The following is a 10,066-nucleotide window of genomic DNA, read 5'->3' on the forward strand; positions in this document are numbered from 1 at the left end:
AACTGCACTACCTCCATTCTACATTACACACACACTATCTATCTATCTATCTATCTATCTATCTATCTATCTATCTATCTATCTATCTATCTATCTATCTATCTATCTATCTATCTATCTATCTATCATTTTAATTAGACCAACATAAAAGTGCACTTTAAATCAATGACATTGTTGTTACACTTTTATCAGTGTAGAATGTATTCAGATTTGTATATAATACCATGAATATAATGCCTTAAGCATGTATTATAACCTGTTATGATTATGTTTATAGAGTCTTATAGAGATGACATTCATAGAAAGTGTTACCAATAATATCAGATATAAATGGGGTCTAATGTTACATTACGTATAGCTGCTTATAACTGTACTTATAACTGAAAATGATCGGTAACACTTTCTATGAATGTCATCTCTATTAGGCTCTATTACTACATTCATGACATAATAGCTGCGGTCCAATCTGAAGGGAGCTGCCCAACTAGGCAGCATTTGCAGGCAGCATAGGCGCGCTCCCGAGAAAAGGACTGTCCCATTCGGAAGGTAGCATGTGCTGCCTACCTGGGCAGCTGCCTTATTTTACCCCAATTCTGAAGGCAGCGTGAGATGTATCCTTCACGGCGAAGGCAATCCCATGATGCATTTCACCAGCTCAGAGTTCCAGCGCTCAGATTTAAAAACATGGCGGACGGAGCCGGCCTGCCACGGAGTTTCTGTACAAATGTAAGTAATTCCCTCCTGTATTTCCACTCACCGCTGCGTGGGTTTATCAAACTAGCATATTTTAGACTGTTTTAAGTTGTTTTCCATCGTTGTTTTCGCCTGTACTTCATTTAATGTAAGACCTGACCGGCGGAAGCTACCGTTAGCTTATCGCGCTAATTTACCGGGTAAGCTAACACGCATCTAGCCGACTTACAGAGTACCAAACGCGGCTGCAGCGCTGAGGAAACCCCCGCTAGGAAACAAAGATACCCTGGCCGTCCAGTATAAAAAGTTTTAACTGTTTTAAGTCACTGTTACGTATAACTAAGTGATTTACTGTGTAAATAGTGTAAACGTGTAGAATAACCTGTAATTTAGTGATTTAATGCGTAAACAGTTTAATTGTTAGAGGGAATAACTAGATTTACCTGTAACTGAGTGATTAATTGTGTAAATAGTGGAATTATGAGCGTGTTCTCCATAAACCACTGTTACTAATTCAGATTTATTTTTTCCACAGGGATGAACGTGGGCCGGGGAAGGTGAACTCTGGTCAGACCGGCTGGAGGCAGCGTTAGCTCCCTTTATGAATATATATTTTTTTCTTTGAATGTAATAAAGTTTTCTCTCTTAACATTATTATTTTTGCTTGCTGTGTTTTTATTGTCACTATGCTTATTGTAGTATCACATCTCAACTAGTGGGTATGGGTAAATAAATAAATAAAAAGTTTATGAATCATGTGTTTTATGCAACTAAAAGGTAAAGATAAATTAGCTGACTGTGTATGAATGTACTATTGTGTGAAACGTAGCTTAGTTTGATAATTTAGCTCTGATGGCTCATACAAAATATTTATTATATTATGGTTTCATTACTCATGCATTTCTATGAAGCATCTAATCAAAAATAAATTAAATACATAAATAAAACTGACCATACTCTGAGAATTAAGTGAGGAAAAGTGTAGAATTAAAGTAAATCATGAATATTTAAATATATGTAATATTTGGATGAGTAAAAGAGAAATAGCTGCCGCTGCATTTTGCCACTGATTTATCCCGAGGTAAGTGATCATTAACTTTAGTTATTTATAAACAGCTCACGGGCACAGCGCGCTAGACGTGATGACGTATGCTGACTCCAGAGCGTGTCCCGAACGCGCTGCCTTATAAGATCCCTTATGGGTGAAAATGCTGCCGAACGAGGGAGCTGCCTTTGAAGGCAATGACTACCTAGGCAGCTCCCTTCAGATTGGACCGCAGCTATTATAATGCATTCATAAGGCAATTATAAACATGGCTATAAATATTTATAAAAATGCATAACTCATTATAGCCATGTTTATTAAGCATTATGACGTATGATCATAATACATAATAAGCTGTGTTTATAATATATATGTTAAAATAGTATATATCTATTGTAATAATGTTGTCCCACTATAAAAGTCTGGCACTTTACTTACAGCGCACAAAGACCTGTTATAATACATTATACAATAACTGACAATAACTAATATTATATTCAAGACAAGAACAATTAATGAGTATATAAAATATATATATATATATTAGGATTTTTTAGGGTGTGTTTATAGGTTGTAAGCTTTTTTAGTCAACATACAGTCTGAAGCTGGGACTGAGTTTCTTGGTATCGACGTATAACATGTTATAAACACAGCTATTAATGATTTATAATCACAGTTCATGATGCATAATAAACATGATGAATTATACATTTTTATAAATTTGTAAAGCCACGTTTATAATGCCTTATAAATGCATTATAATGTGTTATGAGTATGTTTATAGAGTCTTTTAGAGATGACATTCATAGCAAGTGTTACCAAATGATCTTTTCTGAGGCTCTGCTGAAGTCTTTTATGTGTATAGAGCGCTATTACGCTGAATCCGAGAAGTCAGGCCTCAGCTGACCTTTCAAATCATTTGGATGGAGTCGGTTTCTCAGGCTGACGGAGTCGTTCACACGGCGCATACAAATGGCGCGAGCCGGAGATGGGGACGTCTGCACAAACAGAGCCACTCCGTCACGCCATCGGCTTCCCCTAATTCCGCCGCCTCGCTCCGCTGCCTGATTGAGCGGTAAGGAAAGCAAACTTTGTGATACTTACACAGATAGAGGGCCTGGTTACACAACATTATCATAACCATTATTATTCATGTGGAAATTGAAATTGCAGACGTGTTTAAAGAGTTAGGAGTGAACAGAGCAAACACACGTCCAAAGACAAATGAATGGCAAAGTGAAAGTCTCAGATATTGGCAGATGATTCAGAAATAATATTCAGTAATATTCCCAAGGTTCTGTGGCAGAAAGTTCTCCAGAAAGGTTAAAATGATTTTAGGATTTGTAGCAAACTACCAAAGGATCCCAAAGTCATCTGGATATACACTATGTGCACAAAATAAATATTGGGACACCTGAAAATAGTTTTGATTCAGCTACACTGAAAAAAGATACTTTGGACCATTCTAAAAAAATATGTATATATCTGTTACAACTAAATATATTAGTTGTTTCAACTTATTTTTATGATTAGTTAGAATCTAACAGTTTGATTTGAAATCAAGCAATATATTATTTAACCCAAGTACCAAAAAGGTATTCGAAACAAAGAAAAAAAGATGATTTATAATAAATACACTTTTTTTAATCTGAAAAAACAACTTGTATTTTTTGTTAATAAACTAATTAGATAATTAAAAATTGTAATTAATTTTATGTACCTGCCATCATTTTCTTTTTAGTCAAAATGCAATATATTTCAAATATACTGTCAACAGTCACAAGCATAAAACCTATGAAATTATGTTATAATATCTTAAAACCTCTTAATGTTCTAAGATTAATAGGTAACAATTTAGCCTGAACAAACACTCAACAATAACAAAAAATAAATAAAAAAACACAGCGCTGCATACAAGCACTTTACCCATTATATAAAGCTTCCCTCCGTAGCTAAGAGTAGGTACCCTAAAGGGAACAACTTCACAATAATGGTGAGGTCACGCCCTTTACGTTTAATAGTGGTGACGGGAACCAATAGGAAGAGAGTGAAGCTGACTGACAGAAAAACTCCACAAGGAGGGATCTGATGTGATGTCATAAACTCTGAAATGAAGTAAAAAAATATATAATTTTATTTTAGATTTTTAGGTTGTTTAAATAGAGAATGGATTTGCTTTCAGGCAAACTGAGAAAAACAGGTGCAGAAATTATAATTTTTCATTAGACCAACACAAAAATTCACTTTAAATCAATGACATCATTGTGGCACTTTTTTCTTGGTGCACTGTAACTGTACACCAGTGAGAGTGAGAGTAATCTACAAGAGAAGGTTTTCTGATAAAGTGGCCGGGGAGTGTGTTTCCTCATTTGCTCGTATCCCACACTTCCCCCACGTCAAAACTAAAAGCCTTTCCCACCTGCTGTTCTGCTTATCTCCTCTCACAGACTCTCCCGGTCAGTCACTCCGGCTCCTCTAATGGACGCGGTCAGGAGGAAACCGCTTTATAGAACCGACGCCCAGATTTAACAAGTGCGGTGACAGCCGCCGCGTCCCGTAACTATAAAAAGACAAGAAATTCATGTCCTCCAGTGAACACTGCCGTGTCTGACAGCTGCCACAAAACTGGACACGGTCAGTCCTTTATTAACTACAGCTTTACCTTTACACCCAATTATCCTCAATATCTCCCCTGAGGATGATCGACAGAGAGACAGAGAGAGAGAGAGAGAGAGAGAGAGAGAGGTTTAGAGAGTAAGAGAGAGAGAGAGAGACATACAGAGAGAGAGAGAGAGAGAGAGAGAGAGAGGTTTAGAGAGTAAGAGAGAGAGAGAGAGAGATGTTATGATGTCTGTTATGCATGTTCTTATACCATTGTTGTTAATTGTTATAATGCAACACTGTAATTCACAGTCATGCTAATAAAGCTACATTGAATTGAATTGAAATTGAAATTGAGAGGGAGAGAGAGAGAGAGAGGTTTAGAGAGTAAGAGACAAAGTGAGAGAGAGAGGTTTAGAGAGTAAGAGAGAGAGAGATACAGAGAGAGAGAGAGAGGTTTAGAGAGTAAGAGAGAGAGAGATACAGAGAGAGAGAGAGAGAGGTTTAGAGAGTAAGAGACAAAGTGAGAGAGAGAGAGGTTTAGAGAGTAAGAGAGAGAGAGATACAGAGAGAGAGAGAGAGAGAGGGGTTTAGAGAGAAAGTGAGAGAGAGAGAAAGTGAGAGAGAGGGGTTTAGGGAGTAAGAGAGAGAGAGAGGTTTAGAGAGTAAGAGAGAGAAAGAGAGAAAGAGAGAGAGATGTTTGAGAGTAAGAGAGAGAGAGAGAAAGTGAGAGAGAGGGGTTTAGAGAGTAAGAGAGAGAGAAAGAGAGGTTTAGAGAGTAAGAGAGAGAGAGAGAAAGAGAGAGAGACAGTGAGAGAGAGGGGTTTAGAGAGTAAGAGAAAAAGAGAGAGAGAAAGAGAGAGAGAGACAGTGAGAGAGAGGGGGTTAGAGAGTAAGAGAAAAAGAGAGAGAGAGATAGAGAGAGAGGTTAGAGAGTAAGCGAGAAAGTGTGTGAGAGAAAGAGAATTTAAGGAATTGAGAGCATAAAAGAAACAGAGAGAGCTACAGATAGAGAAGAGAAAGAGACAGAAGAGTAAGAGAGAGATGAATGGATAGAAAGAGAAACGAAGCAAAAGGAAAGGTTTAGAGAGCAGCAGGAACGAAAAAATTGAGAGAGTGATATATACACATTCTATGTATATGTATTAAACATATAGCTTTATTTCAACTAAGTTTGTTCAACTTAACTGAGTTCTGTTAACAGAAAAATAGTTTAATTAGGATAAGGTAGCTTTGGGAAACAGACAACACAAAGATGGTAAGTAAGGGAGAGGCCACACCCAATTTGCAAATATATGGTGCCAGAAGCCTTATGGGAAAGCTGTATGAACCAACACTGTAGAAAGTTTTTTGTTGGGTCAACAAAAAGGTTAAAGTTCCCTGAACTCATTTTATTGAGTTGTACCCGCTGGTAAATTCAACTTGATTATATTAGTTCTTCTAACTAAAACATAAAAATACTTTTAAGAGTGAGGAACAGAGAGAGAGAGGAAGGAGAGAATAGCAAAAGAGGGACAGAGAAATATACAAAAAGATAATATTAAAAGAGAATGTAAGATAGGCAAAGATGCTGAAAATGAGAAGATATATAGAGATGAATAGAATAATATGGATCGATGGAGCAAAAGTTAAGAGATAAATAAAAGCAAGAGATGCATAAAGAAAAGAAAAGGAACTCATCATTAATGAAATGGTTGCAAAAATAGCTGCACTCAGAACTAAGTATTATTCAGAAAAAAAGATAAAAGTTACCAGGAACAATAAATGATTACAAGTTTAGACTGATATGTACAATACTTATCGAGCTGTATGTATAATGCATGCGTGATGATGCAATGTGCCAGATGTCTCAGCATTGAGTTGTAGAGGTTCTTAATGGAGTCCTGCGATGATCTTTCTTATGCAGTTTCTGCAGATTTTATGGTACACTGTGAGTTCGGAAAAGTTGAATTTGAAAAAATTCAAATTAAGTAATGGGAATGAAAACTTAAGTCAGCATAACTTAACATATTAAGTTATTACAACTAAAACCGGAAGTTGAGTATTATTTTTCTTTGTTATTTAAATTTATTTGCCCCAAAACTCTACTTAAAATGCATATGTAAAACTTAGTTTATAAATACGCACACTTTATATACAGAATTTAAAGGGCCGACAGCTAATCACAATATATTTTATACAAGTTTACCAAAGGGAGTCCTAGGAGGAATGACTACACACTGATGGTAAGTGTCAGAGACTGGAGGACACACCCAAAATACAAATAGTTTTTCCCAACAGACTCAACTCAAAGCTCTCCATTCAAACATATACATACCCATACCCATGTTTACCTAACGTATGAAAGTTGAGTAATTTTTGAAAAAACACACAATTATATTAAACAGATTTAATTAGTTTGTCCAGTTTCGAGAGCACAGCCAACACAGAGCTTATAGCTCAGAAAATTAAAGTCATTCTAAGAATCAATAACACAGAGAGACCGTGCAAACAACAACAGTGTATTGTTTACAAGCTACCTGAGGTAGTCTGAGGGAAATCACTACACACTAATGGTGAGCGTCAGAACCTTGAGGACACACCCAGTATGCAAATAGATTGTGACAGAAGCCAATGGAAAAGAAGCTGCCAATGGCAACAGACTAAACTCGGTTATTATAAGAAAGGAAATGTTCAGATGTTCTTTTTTGAGAGCTGAGTGTAGAAAGAAAGATAAAAATCACACAGGGAGGGGGAGAGATAGGTGAATAGTGAGGAAAAAAGGCACATAGAGGGAGAGAAATGAAAAGGCGAGAGATAATGAGAGATAGAGAAAGAGATATAATTAAAAGAGGACAGGTGTAAACGTCTTTTGAGCTACATGACGATTCTGATTCGGGGAAAGTGTTTCATATGAAACTCATTTCCCGTATTTGCTGCTTTTCCTAATCGCTCTGTTGATTCTGCAGGGGTTTATGAAGCTGTCTGCTTTATGCGGATCCATCCACTTAGGCTAAATGTCACCAATAATGTAGTCTGTTGTAGACTTTGATCCATTAATAACCCGTCTAATATATATCTAATAAACTCTTTGTGGGATCACAGTGGGGTTTTACGACTGGGTTTAGATTCGTCTGACTGCTCGCAAATGTCTTTCATACGAAAAGCGTAGCAGAACTAAAACTAAGAAACTCAATTCTAATTAATTCTAATCACCAATTCTAATGAACCACTCTAATCGTAAAAGACTGCTAAACACTGTGTAGCTCTGTGTAGACAGATAAGACATAAGTCCCAATTCAAATTCAGTCAGGGGAAGTGCCAAAACAGTCAAGGACCAATCACAGTCACCAAAAGGTGTAAGAACCAATTAGACATTGAGTAGGGCCAGTCATAGCTTGGAGGAGGCCTTAGAACAATGGAGGTGACCAAGAGAACCAGTCCCAGTGTGGAGTTATGAATTTCAAAATCTTAACCGAGTAGTTATTTAAAATGATTAGGGTTCAAAACAAGCATTGTCCAATCACAGTCATTAGGAGTGCTTAAAACAAGCAGGTTGGTGATTTGCACCAATCAGTACCAAGGGAACAGTTTAATCGAGACATTCTGACAATAAGGACCATTCCTGGTCAGGGGAGGAGTCTCACAATCACAATAAGAAGTGATTAGGGCCAATCATAGTTTAGGGGAGGTATCAGAATAAACGAGGTGTTGATTCGTCTCGGTTGGTAAGAAAGTCAGGTATTGAATTAACTCCCACAGAGTTGATTTCAACTCTTTCACAGACTGTTCTCATACAGAGTTCCCCAACGGTGGAACAAACTACCTTCTACTACCAAATCAGGAAAATCTCTCGCTATCTTTAAAAAAAAAACGCTGAAGACAGAGCTCTTTAAAGAGCACTTACTCTCTTAACACCTCTAACTAACTACCTTCTACTACCAGATCAGGAGAATCTCTCACTATCTTTAATAAACTCCTGAAGACAGAGCTCTTCAAAGAGCACTTACTCTCCTAACACCTCTAACTAACTACCTTCTACTACCAGATCAGGAGAATCTCTCACTATCTTTAATAAACTCCTGATGACAGACCTCTTCAAAGAGCACTTACTCTCCTAACACCTCTAACTAACTACCTTTCACTACCAGATCAGGAGAATCTCTCACTATCTTTAATAAAAAAAACCTCCTGAAGACAGAGCTCTTCAAAGAGCACTTACTCTCCTAACACCTCTAACACACTTTAAACTACTTCTAACCTCATTTCCTTCTTCCCCTCCTTCACTCCTCTATCCCATTATTTCCTTTTGACCTCCTTTAAGCCCTATCTAAAATGTTTTTACCTTTAACTTCTATTTCTTTTTGTACTTCCCTATTGTAAGTCACTTTGGACAAAAGTGTCTGCCAAATGTAATGTAATGTAATGTTTATAAAGCTCCACACATTTTGGAGTTAAATTAACATTTTCAAAATAGTTAAACATTTAACACTTTGCCAGAGTTCCTTTTTAACTCACATTTGTATTAGTTTAACACCATAAATTGTTATGCTAACACTGAAAAACAAACAAAAAGAAATAGCAGAAGATTATTCAATTGATATAAATTGATACAGAGAATAAATTGTTATTCAGAACAGGTTATCTTGTGTTTTATCATTTTTAATTAAGGATAAAAGAAATCCTGCTTCCATTCTGCCTGTACAACTTTCCTTTGCAGCGCATAAGTGTTTTATGATTTGTTCTTATAGCCTACGTCACTTTGGCTGAAGAACCAAGCAAAAAAAAAAAAAAAAAAAAAAAAAAAAATGCAGTATTAAATGGAAGGTAGCCCTAGTGGGCAAAACTACACAATGATGGTAAGGATTTGGGGGCACGCCCACTGTGCAAATAATGAGATTAATTGGGCGGAGTTCAATTTAGTCTCTGTGGAGTCTGGCAGTATTTATTGGGTTTATTTGGGTTAACACTGAAATATTCAACTCTGTCAAATAACTCCAACACTGAACCCTGTTTAAAATATCAGTTGTTCAATTTTTGCTGTGCAGAGGAGGGGCTTCACAATCGAGGTGATAAATAGGACAGCAGTCTGTAGAAACAGTTGCAGTGATTTTGTTGTAGTGTTGTATCAGAATTAGGTTAATGAGATGTTAATGAGGAGTCTGAATTATATATTGTACTGCCATTTCCATATTTAGTCTGATTTCTTCACTGTAGAGGCTTTAAGTGGTCCAGCAGACTAAGCCGCTGACGCTATCTTCCGAGGATCGCCGGTTTAAATCCTGATTATGCTGCTTGCCATCAGCAGCCAGAACCTGAGAGAGCACAGTTTCCTATGCTTTTTCTGGGTGGGTAGATGGTGCTATCTTTCCACATCACTCCCAAAGGTAATATTGACCAGTTAAAGTGCTGATGTATTGGAGCTGTGGCTTTACATTTGCTGGAGGAGGCATGTGCTAGTCTTCACCCTCCAAATGTTTGGGGAATTGCTTGTGATGGGGGAGTCCAGCTGAGTAAGTAGGGTAATCAGCCTAGCAAAATAAGGAATAATTAAAAATGAAAAGAAAGTGATTCCAGCGCTGTATTCACACTCAAAATCTAAAATTGAATTTTAAAATTAAAACAATACACGATCTGGCTCTGACTGCTTCTGTCACCAAACCGCCGCCTCAGGAAACAATCTGACCTGCATCCTGTAATGGGGTGATTATCTAAGACTCTCCACCAGGGAGACGAAACGGGAGCAAA

The 10,066-nt window shown here is 37.1% G+C and overlaps 1 long non-coding RNA gene across 1 annotated transcript; it reads left to right on the forward strand.

Moving 5' to 3' along the window:
* Positions 1-444: 444 nt before the first annotated feature.
* On the forward strand, positions 445-1,347 carry LOC125804756 (uncharacterized). The gene is made up of 2 exons (XR_007440930.1): positions 445-726; positions 1,229-1,347. It is a non-coding gene; the product is annotated as an uncharacterized LOC125804756 (long non-coding RNA).
* The last annotated feature ends 8,719 nt before the right edge of the window (positions 1,348-10,066 follow it).

Source organism: Astyanax mexicanus, chromosome 10 (genome assembly GCF_023375975.1).
Source record: "Astyanax mexicanus isolate ESR-SI-001 chromosome 10, AstMex3_surface, whole genome shotgun sequence".
NCBI lineage: Eukaryota > Metazoa > Chordata > Actinopteri > Characiformes > Acestrorhamphidae > Astyanax > Astyanax mexicanus.